Raw genomic sequence first — 22,453 nt, 5'->3', positions numbered from 1 at the left:
CACAACGTTTTACAAGTTAAATTACTCTATTAATAAAAGTTCAACGAAATATTTATTTAAGCATTTTCAGTAAATATTTTTCACTGATCAAAACTTCATTTAAGACGCCAGGAAAAGAACACTCGTTGAATCCAAAAAGCGCTCGCGAGTAAGGGCCGACGTTGTTAATTACACAATATATAATATGACATGTTCTAGAAGATAATTAGAAGATTAATTAGGAAAGTAATCAGTAACTACACTGTTACTTGATGTTATCATCTTGGCAGAAACAATATCGGGAAGCAACATTTCGATTTATGTGTTATTTAAATATAAAAAAAAAAACAAATGTATGGACCTTAGTAACAGGTCAGTTTTAATTCATCACGAATTTTTTCTTAAAATTATTAATTTCGGTCATAATTGAAAGCATTTTCTAATAATTACATATCCCTTTTATGTATTTTTCCTCTAGATAAACGATTATCTGCTCTTTCATTGTGTTATATACATCAACTATGTTTAAGAAGTATATACACATTCGACAAAATACGTCCAAAATAAAATCCAAGGGTCTTTGGTTTTAATTTAATGGAAATAAATTAATGGTGCTCATCCGTATAATATAAAGCATACTTATCTATTTATTCAATTCATTTACATTCATTTTATTAATAATTTAACACAAAAGAGTACACCAACATTACTTTACCAAAAGTAAATCTAGGAGGAATAAGTGTAGGATATAAGTATTATATACTTAAATGTACCTGAAATTAAAGTATTATATACTTAAATGTACCTCAAATTACCATTTACATTTTACCCCAAAAAAAAGTCATAAATTTAGTAAACTGACCATACTAAGAAAAAAAAATGAGACAAAGATACATGAAGTAAGAATAAACATTCCAATTAAGAAAAACTAATCAAATACTTTGTTACTGTTGTTTTGGAGATGAATAACGTGAGCAAACAAGCTTACATTAAGCCACATACCGTATTTGTTCTGTCACAGATGATAAAATATTTCTATCTAATAATTTTCATACCGTCTCAGACTTACGCGGCTGTTCTATTTCATTTCTTTGCCGCTCTCAGACAATTTAATATCAAGAGAATTAATGTTGTTACAATGACAGTCACCGAATTCAAATTCAATATTGTTTTTTTCACCGAGCGTTTTTGATGAAGGGTCTTATAATTTATGCAAATTATTGTACTGAGCTTCTCACGCGATAACACATTTTCATTATTTACGTCTATTCAAAATAGCATATATTATTTGCAATTTTTTTTTTTATTTAAGAAACCTCATAACTGCAAATATTGTGAACCGGTGATCAATTCGCGACAATCTCGGAAGAGACGAAAGTTCTCACCATTCCATGGATTCAAGTCCAAGCTCCTCCTCAACCTAACTAAATTTGTAACAAACCTACTAGGGCTGCCTTCGACGCACGTTCCAAGAATGAAGTGATGTTACTTCTGGTCAGACGAACGAACTGATGTTACTTCTGGTCAGACCCAAGCCTTTTAGTAGGTTGTAAAGCGATTTAGCTGTTATACCTCTCGCTTCTACTTCTACCGCTTACAAATATTCGACAAACCTATTCCTAGCGGGTTCATTTGTGATTTCGTTATACTAACTGACCTTGATGGCATGGTTTTTGGCGATGTTGATCTCCCAAGGAACCTTAAGCTCTATTAACACAAGGCACTTGAAAATTCGCGAATACATAAATGTGTCTGGTCGGGAGGCTGAGGCACAAATATCTTTTGAGATTTTGTATTATTTCTTATACGTATCCATCAAATTAGCCCAAAGCGAAGCCGCTCTGAGGATAGAGTAAGGCTTGACGTTTGATTTTATAGCCCCAGTAACTTCTGATCGCTCGATTGTGGTTGTTTCTTTTTGCGCTGTGACTACCGAAAGACCAACCGCTTCACGTATATTTTCTAAAAACCTATCGTGACAACGCGAGTATTGACCGCTATCCAGGAATACCTTATATCTCACCGGCAAATGCTTAGCAGTTCCAACTGCCTTCCCATAGATATAGATAGTTTTTGCAGTACCTTTCACCATCCCCATCTTTCTAAATTACTCTTATCTGGAAGAGTCATTTGGAATATATGGACATATAATTTTAGCAGTGCTGGCGACTAATTATGAATGAAGTTGCGAATATTTAGTGCTAATGGGATGCAAAAATCTACTTTGTCTAACAACCCGTTCTGCATCTCTAAAATCATTGCATGGATCTCATATTTAGCAGTCTCGTCTTACGGAATAAAAGCGTTTAATATATCTGGAGGTTTTTCATTTATTAAACCGATTTACTGGCCTGATATAACCCGTCTTGAGCAAGCGTGGTAATTAATGCTCTAACCTGCTCCATGTGAGAAGAGGCCTGTGCTCAGCAGTGGGCTCCGATAGGCTGATGATGATGATGATGATGATGGCCTGATATAGTTCTACGCGATATGTCGCTACATGTTGTGTTGCATTAAATAATACGTTTATCGTGTACTTGACATGGAATGCTTAGTCTTAGTTTAGCAGGCATTTGAAAAAATAGTCGCCTGTTTTAAAAAAAAAGTCGAAAACAGAGTATCAAACTCGTCAGCTCGTGATCACGGTTGCTGAAAAGTAACCGAAACGTTGGGAGTATGTAGTTTTAGCCAAAAATAAAGCACGCGTACTATATCCGAAAACTATTAGTTTCATTTAAATGAATATCAAAGTTTCATAAAGTTTCTGTTTAAAGGAGTTTTATCCCCTGTCCAAATAAAAGAACGATTGGATGGCGTGTATAAGGAGGCTGCTCCCTCTTTAGCACAGTGAAATACTGGGTTAAAGAGTTTCGCCTCGGATACGAAACAGTCAATGACATTAGCCGCAACGGTCGACCTGTGGAAGTGCTCATTCCTGAATTGCTCTTATCAAAGAGGAGGTTCTGAGTGACCGCCGTTTGAAGATTACAGAAATTGCAGCTAGGCTTGGGCTCTTTAAAAATACCATTAATGGTGCAATCTGTGAATATCTTCACATAAAAAAAGCGAGCGCAAGATGGGTACCGAAACTTCTACAGGGGTACTGGGACAGAAAAGAGTGCGCTGAGCTTCGGAGTTTTTAACTTTTGATGGTGAAAATTGAAATACTGTCACCGAGCGGCTAGTAACTGATGATGAAACTATGATCTTGTATTACACAAAGCAAGCGCGAATCAATGGAATGGCCTTATAAGGGTGAAAAGCCCCATAGAAAGGCAAAGATGTAACAATAAACTAAAAAACTGATGTTCAACATCTTATGGGTTTTTCAAGGCATTTTGGTGGTGGTTTATAAATGAAACTAGTGTTATTCGGATTTACTACGCGGATTTTATTATTTAAAAACTACATAATCCCGACGTTTCGGTTACTTTGCAGCAACCGTGATCACCTCGTCTGCCGTAAAGAAAAAACGAGGGCAAGCTGACTAAAGGTGTCCTGTTGCTCCATGACAACGGCCCTGTTCCTACCACTGATGTTACGAAGGATGCAGTTCGTCAAAGCGGGTTCATAGAGGTGGAACGTCCACCTTACAGTCCAGACATGGCCCCGTCCGACTATTATTTATTTCCAAATTTAAAGAGGGACTTAGGAGTAAGAATATTTTTATGCGCTGAAGAAGTGCAGGCAGTCGTCGGACATTTTGAGATTTAGAAAAGATTTAGAGGAATTTATTCACAGTCAGGAGTGTGTTAGTATTCATATTGAAGAATAACATTAATTTTTCTTTTCATTTCCTTCGTGAATTCATAGTTAGGCCACTTCATTATGGGACCGCCTGCGTACTCGTATAATTGTATTAACTAAAATTAAACTAGTTTTCATAAACGCAAAAAAACTTGTCACGTAATAAATTAATATAAATTGTTGTGATAATTAAAGTCTAAGTTTCGTGTAATTAAACGATAACTTTCATCGCTCTCGAGTTAAATTGGGTTTAGCCTTGGTATTAGTCAACATAAAATATATACGGTCAGAATTAGTTTAGCCATTAAAACAAAAGTATTGTTTTTAAACCCAATTATCGCTTTGTTTTTTGTTCTTTTCTTAAACACCTCTCTGTTTGTTGTTCATGCATGGACAAAAACACATCAATTAAAAAAAAAACCTTGGAAATTTCGAATATTATTTTTCTTCGCATATTTGTGTTACGTATTTCTTTCAGGTAAAAATAAAAGTAAAATGATTGTGTACTTCAAAAACATGCACTTTCCATTCCATTAAATACACTTCTAGAAATGTAGTAAATATTATATATATATATAAAAAACGCGATGCCGTAAATTTTTTGTATAATCCAAAAGCAAGATAAAGATAAAAATGTATTGACACTCATTGTGATATCGAAAATTAAGTCAAGAATTTGATACAATCATGAAATCTATGGTCTCGGGGGGATTTTCTACCTACCGCCTTTCCCTGGGGTGGGAGGGTAAGCGGGCCAAGGCCGACCCGCCGCCTCTAAGGCGCTTTTAAGTATGAAGTATCTTTATCAAGACTATTAAGCTGACGCCAGGCTAGCCTGATTAGCGTTTCATAAAACCTAGATGCACTTAAAAGACTCGCGCTTGTTTGTATGTGTGTTATACACAAACGAGTCTGGTAAATATTGACAAACTTCAACTTACACTCAGTGGAATTTTCAAAACGGACGTCCGAGACCAAATATAAACAAAAAAAAACACGTAGTAATAGCTTAGGTTAGATTCCCATTACGATTACGACAATAAATCATATTAAATGTAGGAAATTCCTTAATTGCTTTAAATCCGAGCTCAGGATTCAAAAGTTATCAAGAAAAACACTCATAAAGAACGTGCTCTGAAAAGTAATGAACGAGACCTTTATAATTCCTTCATAAAAGCCTCGCACTTATTAAAATAGTTTAAAAAATATATATCATTAAATACATATATCTGTAAATTTTTAAATCGGACGCAAAAATTTAGGTGTTAAACCTTGAAGTCGATGTCTGTGTGTGTCCGTTTGAGACATCGTAGCTCTCAAACAGTTCGACTGATTTCGATGTTTTTTTTTAATATTAAAACAAGCTTTCTTGCGGTGGTTTTAAGGTATGTTTGCTTAAAATGGGTTCAGCTTTGTATAAGTATCAGCTCTTTTCATAAGTGATGTTAAACATATTTTAAGTCGCATGCCAGTGTAATAATCCCTAAGATTTTGCCTAAGATTAATGTTCAATGACAAATAATGCCTAAGATTTTTTTTTTTTATTTAATAAAATTTTAACATTCTTATAAAAAGATTTTTTCACGATAAACTCATTTACGTAATTTATTGATTCCGATATGATTATATCCTAGTCTTATTAAGTTGTTAGGTGGTTAGTAATTTTTATAGTTTTCATAAAATAATGAAGACAATATTTTATAGATGTGACAAATAAAATGAATATACTCAGCGAGCTTGTTGTCTGTGATGCTTATAAGTAAACGGGTTCATTCAATTATAAAGTTAAACCTAGTTTTAATAAGCGAACCTCGATTCCCTTCGGTAGCTCCAATCAGCTTTCGTAGCTTTCAGTCTATCCATACACGCCCACTTGAAAAATTTACCTGAATACGTTTGTTGAATGTCGTAAGGTAGAATAACTAGCTGGGCTTCATATCTAAGTCGTTTCGCTTACAAGGGGATATTTGTATTTTCATTAAAACAAATCTTACAATTATTCTTAGAAATGAAAATAAATCAATTTTATTTTAATCTACACCCAAACTAAACCTCAATACATTTTACCTACAGCACAATTCTGCATAATACGTGTGAAACTTCGTATATTATTTAATGGGTCGTTACAAAATAGTTTTAATGGTTGTTAATAAGATGTAATATTATATGTGTAAGTATAAAATTACAGAGGTTTGCCTTACACACGTTTTAATCTACTTCTATTTACGATATAGAAATATAAAATAAATACTTAGTTATTTATATAGTTTATTGTACTTCAAATAAAATAAAATACAAATAGCAAGAAATGTACCAACAAGCGGCGGCGAGCAATTTCTTCCAAGTAATCATTTACTTCGCAAGAAAAAAAAATCTCATTATTGAATACTAGGGAACAGTTTATTCATAAAAATAAGTCTTAGCATCAAAATTATTAATTATTTAAACAAGAGACACATCATATCTCAACTGAGCTTCATTTCGTATTTGACTCAAGTCTTTTTATAGATACTCTTGTTGGAAGATACAATTATCTTGTATCAATACGTATCTGAGAGCTTTAATTCCGACAAAGACGGAGGCTGTATCCTAAGATGCATTTAAGTCTAAAAGCCGCTTTGTGTTGTCGAAAGTGGGTTATAATGTTGCGTTACTATCCCAGGCTGAATCTTGTAAACTAAATACTTCTGTGGCTTCCCTGTCTTTGTGATAAACAATAAGTTTGAAGTGACTTCTGAATTAATCTAAACTTTGTAACTCACAGTGAACGACGTACTCAATTATTATTTATTTATTCTTAATTACTAAACATTATCACCATCAACTTACGTCCCATAACATCTTTACGATCGGACATCAATCGAAATGGTTTCTAGAATCATAAAATAACATCCCGATGTTGACAAGCTTATTGATACGGTACTGAATATGGAATTAGTGCTTGATAATTAAATATAATAAAAATAATCATTTTGAGGGTAGTTGTGTTTTATGTTTACAAATTTATCACTAGATGGCAGTAGTAATTGTTATACGGAATTGAAACTTGGAAGTTATTCTAATCAGTTTCGCTGTTGTTTTAAAAAGTATTTATTGTGTATCGTATAAACCTTTTACATCTAAACAATCCATTTTTTTCTGATAGGTTTTTAATTGTATTAATTATCAAGAGATGGGGTAGAGAGAAAATTTTGCATAGATTTTGTATTTTGTTAGAATTTTGTTAATTTTTGCATTATTGTAATATAATCTGAATGAACTAATGCAACTTAGTGAGTAATTCATAAATAATTTAACGGTATTAATGTCATGGGAAAATAAAAAATAATTTTAAACTGGCATAGAATCTGAATCGCGCTATAGATGTTTTTGTGACCGTGAAGGCTTATATTGATCCGTGAACTAGTATTGTCGGGTGGTCCATTTCTACGCAGTAAGTCAGTTATCGAGGGGCTGATCTGAGTCCTCGGCGCTCAAGTAACTGCCAACACTCTTTCTTACTGTATGTGTTCGAAACCATCCGAAATTTGAAAAAAAAACCTGGCACTTGACCGTTTAGAGATGTTCTCAACACCACTGATGTAGAAACTTCGATCACTCTTTTGCTCTAGCCTTTTACAAACTGCTACTAAAAGAAATATTCACTGTCGTTACATTTCAAATAGTATATATTACCTTATTATCATTTTTCAATTCAAACACTTACAAACTGTACGAATGTTTTATTCAAAATTTTAAACTGAATGATTTAGTTATAACAGTAAAATATAATAATATCAATTTAGTTTATTAAATTTTTAAGACTTACAATAATAAATAATATCCGTGTACATTGGCTTCTAAGTTTGAATTTTTAATAATATAAAAAAAAAAAAAAAACAGAAAAGTTACAATATTGTTATAGAATATCGTAAAATTTAAATAGTTCCCAACTTCTATAGTCACATAACGAAGAAACTTTTAATTGGAAGAAGTTGGCTATTTATTTATTTTTTTCAAATATACTCACAGTTTGTTTAACCGTTACAAGTAAGTAGTTTGCTATAAATTAGTCGTTTTAATGCAACTTTTGTTTACGTAGTCACATAAAGTTGATTGATTAAGTATTTTTGTATCAACAAAATATATCATGTTTTAAACATATTTTAACCAATAGTTCATATTTTTATATAATAATACACCAAAAGCATTCCTATTTTAGTTTTTCAGAGATAATAAAAAATATTAGCGTAAATCTACGTTATAAAATTCACAATGTAGAATATTATAGAAGTTCTTAGAATTTTAGTCCGAGTATTTAGCTCAACATCGCAGCAATGTTGAAATGACTACTAAGATAAAGTTATTACTTGATTAAAATTCATTAAATATATTAAATCATAACCTAACGTTGTCGGTTACGATAACTATGGGGCGTAGTTTAAATGAGATTTGTATTTAAAAATTTACGTTATGAAATTTTCTATACAAAAAATATTTCACTGTCTTTTTTAATGTAGACAAAAATTTGTCTAAATACGGTCATTTTACGTATAAAACCACGTTCACGTGTAATTAAATTGTTGTATAATGGTTTCATCTCAGCGACAGTCTCATGTAAACTAGAGCTGCGATACGTCTCGAGTTAGTAAGCCATAAATATTTTATGAAAGGGAAGCGAAGTAATCGAATTGAAAGTTGTCTTTCATCGGTTGTTAACAAACATTTATCAACTAGATTTAGAGATATCTCGCAGAACAATCTTAAACCACACACAGCTCCTGAGATAGAAGAATAATGTACAAAGCTATTTAGTGACAAATACATAGTAAATAAATTGTAAAGAAATGTATTAATATGTGCGTTGATCCTTCATTCATAATATTGTTTTAAGCAAATGAAAAGGGTTCATTCATTAACCTATATCAAAAAGGAGGTTTTTTTATTAATAATTTCACGTCCCGGAAGCTATGATGCAGTTTATCAAAGAAAAAAATATTGCTAATATTTAGTGCCAGGAGCTGAAAATGGTACTTTGCAGATATTTATTATTTTACGTTTTATAATGATACAATAGTATAGTTTTGATCTTAATACCATGACCGATGGTTGTAAATATTATTAAATTATATATATATATATATATATATATATATAATCGTGGCCTGGAGGTTAATTCCCATGCATGAGGGCGCGAGTTCGAAACCTAGCAAGTACCAATGTTATTTTTTCCGAGTCATATGTACTTTATAAAAGTATTGAAACATCACTGACATGCCGCGAAGGAAAACATCGTGAGCAAACCTGGACTTAGAATTTCAAATTACAAGTTTAAAATCACCAAGCCGCCTTGAGAAAGCGTGGTGATTAATGCTCTAACCTTCTCCACGTGAGAAACCTTTGCTCAGCAGCTGGCACCGATAATTCAATTTATACAAAAAAAATTGCCACTAGAGATTATTTCAAAACTACCCTCAATCCAATATTCCTGCACGATTTGAATTGACATAAGAAAACCGTATTTGATAATGTTCGTATCATTGCTAAATTATATATAAATTTCTATTTATGCAATATGTTTTATTAAAATAAAATATTTCATTGTTTCAGGTTAAAGGGTCCAGCGACCGCGATCCGTGACACGTTTGCCTTCTTATATGGAGCAGGGAGGTAATAAAACGCGTGCGACGCGTTTAGCAAACAAAAAATACGAATTTAGGTAATATCAAACGACGGTAATTGGACTCCGGTGCTGTAGTTATGAACTTGCCTTATCCCAATATGTGTTTCGGTGTGTAATTAATACTGCCATACTTATAAGTTGTGGACGTTTGTTGTATGTTGTAATGCTGCGTAGAACAAGTATTGAGAGGCTTCAGAAAACGCAGCCTTGGACGCTCGTCTGACGAAACTGTTCAGGTAAGTTGTGCACATTAAGATTATAGTTTTTATACATCCTGTATATGTAAATAAGGGATAGTTTTTGATCATTTCACAAATACTAACCAGTTAAATAAATTTTGGAGAGTTTTCTTAATAAGTTCTTATTTGTCTATAAGGCCGTTACCTTTTTACTTCTTGATAAAATGATGGAGCGTTAAATTTTGTAGATTATACAATTTTTTAACTATATTATGTATAAAATTATAAGTGAATTAGACTTGCATAATCTTTTTTTGACAAAAACTCTTATAAATACAATCAATTCAGTATAATATATACTTCAAATGAAAAACCTTCTAAGTGTTTATTAGATTCCGTGGCAAGTATAAATAAAAAATCCAATTTTCAAAAGCTATTACAATGAATGTCCGAAATAACTTCATCATACTGCAGATTGAATGCAAAAAATCTCCTATCTCGGTCACTCGCTGCCGAATAAAACATGCCAGAAAGAGATCGATATGTAGGTCAGAGAAGACATCAATTGCAGTCCATTCCCTGGTAATTTCATACTTGACGTAATCTGGATTTATGAAACAAATTTTTAGTCTGTTAATAAATAAAGTCATTAGGATGATTTTTATCTATTTTAATGGGTTATTAAGGCAATTTGTATGTGCTTCAGAAATATTAAAAGCTATCTGTTTTTATTTTTATGAAAGCAATAACTCATATTTTGTTGAGTTTGTCAATAGATGGCGTATCTAAATGTCATTTCAGTATTGACAATGTCAAATTATAACACAGATTATATACAAGATTCTGTTACTGAAATATAGGTCGTAAACTAACAGACATTGCCAAACTTTTCCACAAATTCAATATGAAGCCATAGAAATAAAAAGGTTTCTGAAAGGAAAATATGTAGTTGTATTTTTTATATTGTTATAGAACAAAATTAAGAGCACATTCGAAACGATTACATTGATATAACTTTATATTTTCATGATAAGATCCGTTTAAGAGCATAAAATTCTAAAACTCCTCGTAACTTATGTCGCATTTTAACTTCCTACCAAAACGTAGCAACTTTTATTGCTTGCACGCTTATATATCCTTTTATAACAACATACAATGCCATAAATTCATCTTCTCATATATGAAATTTCACATGGCTATAAATAAATTTATACAAAATTATCAAGTTATCCTTATACAATAAGAAATTAATTAAAAAATACGATTTAAATATAAAGAAAAGAAATTAAATTTATTTGTATATAACGATTATTTTGAACACTTAAATTTTTATGGACGTAATTAATTCAAATATCGAATGTTCTCGTAAACCTGGAAGACTGGCAACTACAATAAAGGCGAGGTTAGATCTATAAATCAACGAATCGTCGAGAAACAGACGGCGTAAAGTTTTAAGACATACGCAATTTATATTACTATATGTGAGCATTATATTCTATTTAAGCATTACGTACATTGTTAAAATTATTACTTTTATATAAAATCTATATTAAAATTTGCTTAAAAATAACATATTACAAATTAATTAAAGAACATTCGTTTTCACAATAAAGGTATATCCTATGTTTAAAAGTAGATTAAGACAAGAACGAAGATAGTTTATCAAAATATATTTTTTTTATTCTTCCTACCTTATTGTTAAAACTTATATGTGAAAAAAAAAAGAAAAAAAATAGAACTTTATTTATGAATTTAAAAATATCCAATTTAGTACTGGAACTCGTCACTTGCGCCACACGTAACGTTGTGTGCTGTAGGAGGGTTTAGGGTAACGTTTCTTCCGTATTTTCTTTGGTCGATATCGCGTTTCTAAGCAATGTGTTCGGATCATTACAGGAAATACAAGATTACGTGCTATAAAATATACTATAAAATTCCTTTAAATAAATAAACGTTTTGGGTTAAATAAAGTTATTAAAGCCTGTAATATTCTGATGCAAAACGCTTAGGCCTTACGAATTTTCATCATTTACGTAAGATTTTGTGCCAGTAGAGGCTTTTCTTCATTGTGATTTTTTATGAAAAATATTTTATATTTTCACTTATCACTAACTGTGGGAATTCGAATTTTGATTACACAAACATGTCTACTAACTAGCATTTAACCTAATCCAATATAATCCGCATCAGTAATTATTATTTGGCAGTATATAATTTATTAATGTGCATATATTTCTCTAAGCTTTGACTTAAATTCGTATAATTTTGTAAATAGACTTCTCCCGTCAAAAGTTGTGGATTGATCGTAAAGGATTGTTCTTCATAGACGTCAGATGTTTGACAGTTTGTTAAAAAAAGCACTACGTTGTTTATGATGCTAAAAATAATGATGATTACCAAAGAGTTTATTGTGACCCAAAAATATAATAACATTTTCGAGTAACTATTGAATTAAAAAATATTTAATCGATTTTTGCAATACATTAATAAATATAAAATATCATCGCTAAATATGACATTCAAACAGTTTGAATCACAAATATAAATTTATTAAAAGAAAACAAATATTTAATGTATGTCAAGGAAGTATATGATGAAAATTTATTTTAAATTACCGTTTTTTCGGCGCATAAATTAAATGCCGCTAAAATTATTCAGTGCGAAACATGACGGAGATAATGAGTCTAATTAAATTTCTTTTAAGCAATAGTTTCATCATTATCAAAAGTAAAACATTAATTGGGAAAAATAGAAAAAAATACTTAGAACAATATCAAATATTACTAAATATTGTTAAGTCATTCTTTAATATATAAAAAAACATAGTAAGTAAATATGTGTTACAAGTGGCGCCCTCTGTGCCGTACTAATATAATATACTATAATCCTTAGAATTATTTTTAATTAATTATAATTGTAACCATTGTTGTTTTGTAATTGCAAGATTTAAGTATCAACCTGTGTTCTAAAACTATAAATACTGTCTTCAGTCGTTTTGTAGGACATTGATATTAACTGGGAGTGAAGCTGAACATTGAAAACAAATCTGAAACCGTACATCGAACATATGTTGGTAAAATTTATGTATTTATACGACGTTTCCGTCTTATCTAATCTTTAAAAGGATTTTTTTATTCAAAGTAACATAGCTTTCCGTAAATAACGAATACTTTTAAATGACGTCTGATATGGGAATCATAAGGTCCTTTATTTTATAACATTAATAACATGGTTTGAAACTCTCGAATGAAAGTTAACAAGGGCTTCCAAAAGATCAAATGCGAATAACAATATTCAGCAAAAAAAATTCTTTCACAACGCCGCCTGAAGGGGAGCGGTGTTGCCAGGTCAGTTTAAACTAAAGCCGTGGTGTGGTAATTAAAAAATATTGAAGATTTTAAAATTATATCGATTTGATGTTTTTATCAAACATTGAGTCCTGTATTTTTAATTTATTGATCTTTCGCAGTAGTTACATTACCCTATAAATTTGCCAATAAGATACATTAAAATCTCAATATATCGAATTGGCTTTTGAAAAAGAATGTTCAAATTATCTATTTTACGTAAAGAAAAAGTTAATTAAAAAGGTAATTTATGAAGTGCAAGTTAAAGAGCTATTGGACATTCCCTCCGCTTTGATAATAGATGGAAAACTGCCATACCGGAAGGGGCTTTTATAAATATATATATTTTTTGTTCTAAGGTTTTAAATTTGTTTGAACTCGTCCAAACTTTTTAATCAGAGTATTTAAGTACGTAACACAAAAACACCGAGGCTTTTCCGTAATCTCATTTGCCTTTTGTGCTTTAAAATTTATTCTATTTTTTATTTTAAGATTATTTTTAATTCTCGAATTCAGATCTTTAGACGAGATTAAAAACAAAAAATTATCATAATCTTTTGTTATTGAACTGTATATGATAAATATTAAAAGAATATAGTTTATATACATAGAGTTTTCTACTTTGTTCTTAGTAGTGTCCTCTTGAAATATTAAACATAAAATAATAATCATGGCAATACAATACCAACTTTCAAGTAACGTCAAAATTTTGTGTCAAAATATATCAGAGATAACAATTAATAACCATACACGACGCTGGCAGAATATACTGTGCAAGTCTTTGGACGGATGAAGGCCATATTTTAAATTTAAAAAAAATAACCGTCGCTGACATTATATATGAAAAAATATTGTCATAAACAATATAAGTTTGTCTCTTCCATTCTACACGACACTGGCAGAATATACTGTGCAGTGTGCACGTCATTGTACGGATGAAGACCATATTAAAAACAACCAACTATATAAGTTTATATAAGTCTAATAAACAACGAATACGTGGTAATTTTAAAATATAAAGTACATATATACCTTGAATTACGTATTGTATTAAAAATAGCATATTAAATTAATTATATATAAGTTAATGCCTATTCCTCTTGGTCACGCCATCACGTTAACGACTGGACCGATTTCGATCTTTTTTGTTGTGTTTTTTATTATCTGAAGGTTCCTATGAATGCGAAAATTTACAAAAAAGGCGGGAAAATTTTAAATTTTAAAGAATTTTAACAATTATTTTTATAAACTTTTTAATATAATCTTGGCGCATTATAAATATATGTCTTGCATAATTCTTAAGTAGTTCTATAGTGTTTTTGCGTCAAATATAGTTTCATTGGTTGGAATCAAGGGCTTTAATATAAAAGTTCACGGTCGACGTTACGAATAATTTATATGAATGTATATCTCTTAAACGGTACCCTGATCGGATATCTTTGACGTGATAGAACCAGGTCTACTCGTAAATAATATTAACAATACTTTATATATAAATTATTGAAATACTTATCTATGTTACATTGCTTTTGAAACTATAGTACTAACATGTTTTTTTAGGTCTGACATTGTAACTGTCTTGACATCTACATCATTCCTATTAACTTTGTTTATCTGTGCTATTAATTTTTTTTAAATCTTTCAAAGATCCCGTTCAATTCATATAAAGATTAATTTAAAAACTACAGAAAAATATGAATTCATTTCTTTTCTGGTATATAGGTCGACAGACCCTCTAAAGGGTTGAATGTTATTATACATTTTGCAGTACACTTTTCTGATTGCTCAAAAGGCATAATAGATTTGTGTAATACTAAGTTATATAACAAATTCAATATGAACGCCGTTTTATAAAGAAATTACACGACCTTATCAAATATTTATTAGAGCTAAAATATTGATAATGTTCCAGAATAACAATAGAAATTATATCAACAAACCTCCATAAACAGTTTGAATTATTAAGACTTTATTTTTTACGCACGCAAAAGAATCGAGCAATAGAAAGTCTTTATTTTTAGCTCCAGTCCTCTGAAATTTATTCATACTACTTTAGAATAATTTTGTTTCCATTTTCAACTCCATAGAATAGAAATAACATCATTATTCTGTGTAATCAAATTATACACAATATCTTGTCGAAGTCAATATTAAATTATCAGCTCCTGACGCTGTGGCCTTTGAAAAATGGCGCTTTTGTTTGAAAAACTCCAATGAAGCGATTTAGGCGCTTGAAGGTCTTTAGTTTGCTTTTGTGAATAGCGCTGCAGCGCGGGAAGATGTTAGTCAGATCGATCAGTTGCGCGCGCTGCCAGTGACGTCACCGTCGCCGGGCTCGGAAAACATTGACACATAAATAATAATTTCTATCGACTAGGATAAAACGTTACCTTGAAATTAAATCTAAGCATATTTTTATGAAAGGAATTTTATTTAAGATGACCGTTATTGTATTTTAAAACAAAACAATGGACACTATAGAATTAAATTTATATCTGCACATCTAAAATTTTAATTATTTGACACATATAACGTCTTTTGAACAGCTTTTGTAAGCACTCGGAGCAGTTTACTGGTTGTAAAAGATTGGAATGACAGGGAATTATTGATAAATAGTATCGTGATTAACCGGTTGCTATGAGTAAATTAGAACGTGATCATTTACGAGTAAACCTAGTGTATTATTTACTCGCTGAAAATCAGGTACACTACGGCTGTTTTGTAGAACGTAAAGTAAATGTTTGTATACAATAGATTGACCGGTACAATATCATAGTTACTCAGACTATACTTACCATGTTACGACTAGGTTTTAAAATTAGCACACGTAGTATTTTTTTATAATTACAAAAACTGTCAACGTTATCGCGTTTCGTTACTTCATTGGTTTTAATTACGTAACACAACTGTCAAATTTATGGCTTCGTGTGTTTGACAATTAAAATGTAATATTGGCTATACACATAACAATATGAATAAATTACGTTTTATATTATATTATATTTATTTGATGTTATTTATAGACTTCGAGTTTAAAGTAAAAACATTTATACCTACATAAGGTAAAAAATAAAAATTTAAAATGATATTGATAAAATAAAATATCTATTGATATATCTGAAAATTTATTAAAAGATAAAAATAAACAATCCCATATATATTATCGAATTGAAGTGTCCACGACAATGCGGACATCTTATCAGAATTTTGAACAATTGCGTCAAAAATGAAATCATTTGCGTCAAACGAATTATATGATAGATCGTTTACTACACAGATATATGAGGATTAAGATCTCACGATATTTCCTTATAATATTATTTGTTTTTCAACGGTCCAGACCCACTTTAACTGTCGAATTTTATTCTAAAGGTTCATAAGAAAATGAAACCATACATTCTTGTAAGTGGAAATTATTATTCTTAGAAGAAATCATTACCGAAGTTTACCTTTTATAAGTTTAAAATGTACAAATGAACACATTCAAAAACATTTCCGATGATTTTAAAATGGTTTATTATGGACAGAACTCTAAATATTTAGTATTGCAATAACATAAAAATTGTTTATTATGTAATATGTAATACGTTATGAGTGTCTGTGTTTCTTTTTCTTTAATAGCAGACGTTTTCTTATTAATAGCAATTTCATTAAAATAGATGCAGCATAGATTAAGTTTTTATGTTTATAATTATACCTAATTAGAGCATCTTATCGGAAAACAGATTACGTGTTGAAACAGACTGTGTGCTTTTATAATAATCTATTTATTTCGTTTACATATATGGATTATAAAATGAAATGAATGCAGTGAACTTACGTGCATTAAATGAATGATTATGATTGAATTAAGAATATAATATACAATACGTCTGAAAGTTTTGTTATATTATTTATTATACAAATCTAAGTAACTTTAAATAGACATGCATAAAAATATCTATCTCTTTAATGACTGGGGTTGTGAAAATATGAACTGTGGTTTCTTATTGTTTTATTCATGCTTATTCTAATAAAAATATAAATAATGTATTAAGAGAATCGAGTTTAAACAAATACATCAAAGTCATCCACAAACATTATTTCTTTGATCCTCGAACTTAGTAGTGATTTGAAAGGGAACGGAAAATCTTTAATATTTTGATGGTTTACAAAATGATTAACAAAATTTATGAAGTCCTTGTGACGTTAGCTTAGATTAATAAGCTGAAGAGACCCTTCATGTGTCAAATTATCAATATTAATACAGTATTAAAATACGTATAACAAACGAACAAACGACTACACTATCGTGATAGTGTCGCTCGATCTTTCGATACTTAGAATAATTATGCGAAATTAAACTTACGGAAAATTAAATAATTATTATAGCTATAAATGAAAAAAAAATAACGCCATATATTATCTGTATAGAACACGTCACATTCAAATCTGAAAGGTGGTCAATGTCATCTATATCTGTTACAGAACGAAACAGTAAATAAAGTATAAAACTGAGAGACAGATTGACTTTATTGTTTAGTCTGTGGATTGTTTAAACTTCTATTTTAAATCGTTACAGTTAAAGCAGATGTGATTTAATTACAAATAAATTCTTTTTAACTGTCGATTTAACATCGTATTGTTATTGGTTCCTTTTATAATATACGGCGGCCTGTATGACGTCATTGTTTTTTAAATAATCATTTTGCTAGGTTTGATCTCGTGAAGAAAATAACACGCCTTAGTAAATGTATCTTTGTCTAGCGGTCAACTATTTTCTGAGAAGTAATCATTTCTTATTAATTGTTGTTAGTGTAAAAGTTTGTGGATTTCATTTCAAATTTGACAATAGAAAGGAACGTACAGTATATTATAATTAAAATCAATTGTGAGTTACTCTCCAACCCTTGACAGAAATATAGTATCTCATGAAGCTTTCCAAGGTCCGAAGATGGCGATCTTTACGATTCTTTTATTGGTATCATTTTTCAGGACATTTCCTTAGTTTGTCTGTGACTATATAAATTTGGTTTGGTTTGGTTTGGTTGTACTCTGAAATAATTTTAATTAAATATAAGGTTTAAATTACTAATTTAAATGAAACTAGTACTATTCGGATATACTACGCGAATTCTATTATTTAAAAAACTACATAATACTAGTTTCATTTAAATGAATAAAACTCGCGAAAATCTTAGATCTCATTAAATTACTAATAACTTGATACAAAAACTATGTATGATAAATATAATATACATGTAATTCTTGAAGGTATTTAGACCCACTAGAATCTAGATTAATCTCATTACGACTTCAACAGAGCTGTTCATAAACATTTTCTTCGGTTCTTCTAGTGATTTGATTGTTGACGTACTTAGCTCAGTATTTCAAAGGTGTATATTTTTCAATTCACCTTTTAAAATAGCTTTTATTATTCCCTGCAAGCGTCGCACCCGGCAACCGCCCGGTGGATCCATTCAATGCTGGGAAGTTTCGACTGTCTGCCGTATGAATTATTAATTTCCAAAGAGACTTATTCAATATTCTATAATTAATCTATATTCACCTCCAGTTCCGGTTTAGTTTTCCAAGTGTCATGTTTGAGATGCATAAAAATTACAAACCTCATTCACATCTCGTCTGCCCGTGATCACGGTTGCTGAAGAGCAACCGAAACGTCGGGGTTATGTAGTTTTAAAATAATAAAATTCGCGTAGTATAACCGACATATATTAGTTTCACTCATTACAATTCAATAGTCAGATAGCAGACCATAAATTAATAATATAAAAACTTAGATATATGTACATTTTTGGACTTTATGAAGATAATGCTTATAGGGATATTGAATTGTGGTGAATACAACGCAATCAACTGAAATCGGGATCGAAAAATATAATTAATATTAATTTATTTAGGTATTTATTGTTTTCATTATTATTATACTAAATTTACTTTTTAACTGTTTAGTTCAACTTATTAAGACAAAACGAATAATAAGGCTATTGTTTTAAGAACACAGTTTATTTGCTATATCCATAGTTAAGGTTCTAATTCATGATTCTAAAGTATATATGTTTATAGGACTGGAGTTAAATGTACCACTGGTCACATATTATAAAAAATATCTTGAAAAACAGCAATTGACCTACGGTTGAGAAATTGTAATGTGTATGGCTTAAATTTAGCCGGTGTATAAAGTTCGAAGTAACAACCAATATTCAAAATTAATTACGTGTGATGATTAAATTTATATAAATAGTGTTATTTTTTATTTTGTTATCATAATTCAATACGGGTTTTTTTATAAGTTAATATTGTTAACCTCCATACCTACAGTTTCAAGGTTTTTCAGTCATTAGTATTCAGTGATATCGTTATTTACGAATATCTATTAGTGAAACGTTGACAACTCGGTCTAGGAACTCACATTGTTAAATTTCTCGTTTACTAGGAATCATTAATATCGACATAAAACCCGAATACATAATTACGTATTTTATATTTATTTTTCATACATTTTATCATAAAATCTGTGGACAAAGAAGGTCCTTTTCACCCCGAAAGTCTACTTTTCAGTCGAACTACTTTACTATAGTAAAAAAATATATATTATTTAGTTAATTCATATAACCATACTATATGACCGGAGAAAGCTGTAATGTAACATATTTTACGAACACAAATTTAATATTCAGACAAAGTTGCAGACGTGAAAAGCACCTTCCAAATTATTCTTTTTTTAACTTAGCACTTTTATAATAAAGCTTACAATATCTGCAATGTTAACTTTTTGTCTAAAATGTAGCTATATTTTTTAGTTGTTTGATATTACATATTTCAGGTCAGCCTTTGTGCTTTTGTCTATATTGTAGTCATCTTTTGTTTCAATGGACACGTTGTAATTAAAAATCAAAAGCCCCTTTTCTCATATCATTTAGCCATTCTATGATATGCCGACTATATGTTATTCGTTGTTGTCTGTGATTTTTATTAATAGGATTCCTATTTTGTACTTTTTTTTTTATAAAATGGCCTTCATCCGTGCAAAGACTATTTTGTACTTTTTATGATTGTTTTTATCTAACAGTCAAATCGAGATCATTACTATTTACGTCACCACAGATGAAAATAAAATCACAATTCGAAATAAAAACATAAAAAATGTAAGTACATAACATAATTTATTATAACATATTAATTCACAAATGTTTAATATTAGACTTTTTCTTTTATTAATATAGACGTAAATGGAATCAAAATTTAACCCTACCTTCGTTTACTATCCTGTTTAATTAAGATTTATGAATAAAAAAACTGGTGACACTGGGTATGCGATTTTGACAATTTTCTCGGATGATGTGTCTGGTGCAGTGTGTATAGACACATCATCTTCATGACCACGAGCTTTGTGGTGAATATAGCGGAGCACGTCATCATATTGGGATGGTATGAGACATATCTTTATCTTGTCCTTGGCGGCAGTTCTTTTTCTATACTAGACATCTGTGGAGATGTGCGAAAGCTTTAATTGATATGCTACGTTTGGTAATGAAATATCTTATTCGATTCACCAAATTCCATTGACTGAGAACGTTTCAACGCCACACACTTTCTATGAAGGAAAGAAGAACGGCAAAAGTCACGCTTAATTTGACGTCTCGAAAGGGTCTGGAAAGATAATTTTATTGGAAACTTTTTAGCTACGGCATATTCTCTGTTCTGATTACATAAATTTGTGACTTCTTGAGATCTGTGCCCTACAAATACTTGTCAATGGGTGCTCGTCTGAGCCAATGATGGTCAAAATAGGAGTCCTGGGGGATCTTTTCTTGCGGCAACTCTAGTTTTGCTGCATATAACGATCTGCTATTACCGACGCTTTTTTGGTAACATTGATGAAAGCAAAGTTAACGAGGGGTATCAATCCAGTTCCAGGAAGAGCCAACACCAAATAGAATCTGAAAGAGAGGACGTGACGGAGCGTGTTACTGTTACACTTCTGTCAGTCTCCGAGTGGGGTGCTGAAAATTGAGGGAATTTTATCACCACCAAAATACAAGTTTGTCATTTCAGCAATAAGAGAAGTCCGTTCAATTTTTGTTATGAGATAAAGAAGATTTTCGAACGTCAACTTTGGGCAGTTCACTGAATTCAAAGCTAAAAAAGCAGCAAGTAAAGTCGTTGTCCTTGCAATAAGGCAGTACTTCGCACTGGGACTGTTCCTTTGTACAGGTCCGGTTTTGTGTGGAATACTGCTGACATAGTTGGACACGTGCTGCCATACGTAACCTCCTTTGGACTCCATGGAGAGACGTGCAAAAAGTTTATTGGTGACCATGGTTTGACCAAACCGGACGATTTAAACTAATTTAGTAGACCTTGGACAGGTTTAAAGTATTTTATAGCATACACTTCGGGAAGGTTTTTCAGGACTCACACAATTTAATTCCTCCTTCCCCTTTTCACCGTCGAACTACAAGATCCACGTCAAGATTCCATCCTTTTGTTGTAGACCTTCCTCTCATGGAAATGGAATTATATTCTTGCTCCGTCCTCATGCTCATAGAAAAAAAATTAAACAGTTTGTCCGTGTCTGTGTTTCTTTCCAAATATTATTAAGTGTCTTCCAGGCTACAATGTATAAGCTGTCACCGAGTTAGTGCGTTCACAACTTTAACTCCATTTCCAGCTACCAACGGGTGAAATGATAGTCAAACACTATCCATACATTACTTAAAAAAAATTACAGGCTTGGGATAAAGTAAAAGAACAAATTGTACAAATCAAACACCAAACGCTTTTCATTAATAATTCTCAGTTAGTATAATTACACGACATTTATTAATCAATAGCCTTAAACTAGTAACTCGTTCTGAGCGTAATGAGTGAACTCACTCCAAAACGTTAGTATTTCGTAAACTATAACAATTTATACTAAGGTATTCTCTTCACTTTATACATATTTTTATTTAATTCAGCCGTTCTAATTTTAAATTAAATGAAATTTTAAACCACTTGTAGTTTTAGGTAATTGAAAAACTTCAGTGACTAAAACTAAATTTATTCCATAGCGTGTTGTATGAATTATAATCTGGTTATAAATTTTCAATTAATAATATGATATAAATGTTCAATAAAATAATCTTATTTACCCTAACAGATGTGACTGATATAGAAATGTAATATTTATGTACAAACACAAGGAATCAACTTCCTTTTAGAATAAATAAATTATCGACTCGAATTACAAAATAACTAAAATTATTATGATGAAAATAATTAGTAGAGAATTATTCAAAAAGTTATTATTTGGTTCTAATCACCCAACACAAGGGAATGTTGATATTTAAATATAATTAGCGGATAGAAAATAATTTATAGTAATATGTAATTACAGACTGTACGCGAGAATGCATTACATCACTAGAGGAATGGAATAATTAAAAAAAAATACGTCATTTTATTTTTTTCTACGTTTGGCTTTGGAGTTCAAGGTCTTGGCTTTGCTTAAATAACATGTAAATAAAAACCTTTAATGTCAGTGGTTTTATTAA

The 22,453-nt window shown here is 30.7% G+C and overlaps 1 protein-coding gene across 2 annotated transcripts in view; it reads left to right on the top strand.

Annotated features, from left to right (window-relative positions):
* The window catches only part of LOC116776005 (plasma membrane calcium-transporting ATPase 3), a 97,789-nt gene that overhangs the window by 11,612 nt on the left and 63,724 nt on the right, over positions 1-22,453 (top strand). For both annotated transcript variants that reach the window (XM_061524239.1, XM_061524240.1), the window contains exon 2: positions 9,316-9,624. The gene's annotated coding sequence lies outside the window, so the exon portion shown is untranslated. The remainder of the gene's footprint in view (positions 1-9,315; positions 9,625-22,453) is intronic.

This window comes from Danaus plexippus, chromosome 24 (genome assembly GCF_018135715.1).
Source record: "Danaus plexippus chromosome 24, MEX_DaPlex, whole genome shotgun sequence".
Classification (NCBI taxonomy): Eukaryota; Metazoa; Arthropoda; class Insecta; order Lepidoptera; family Nymphalidae; genus Danaus; species Danaus plexippus.
Note: the sequence above shows the minus strand (reverse complement) of the source record. Positions and strands in the feature narration are given on the sequence as shown.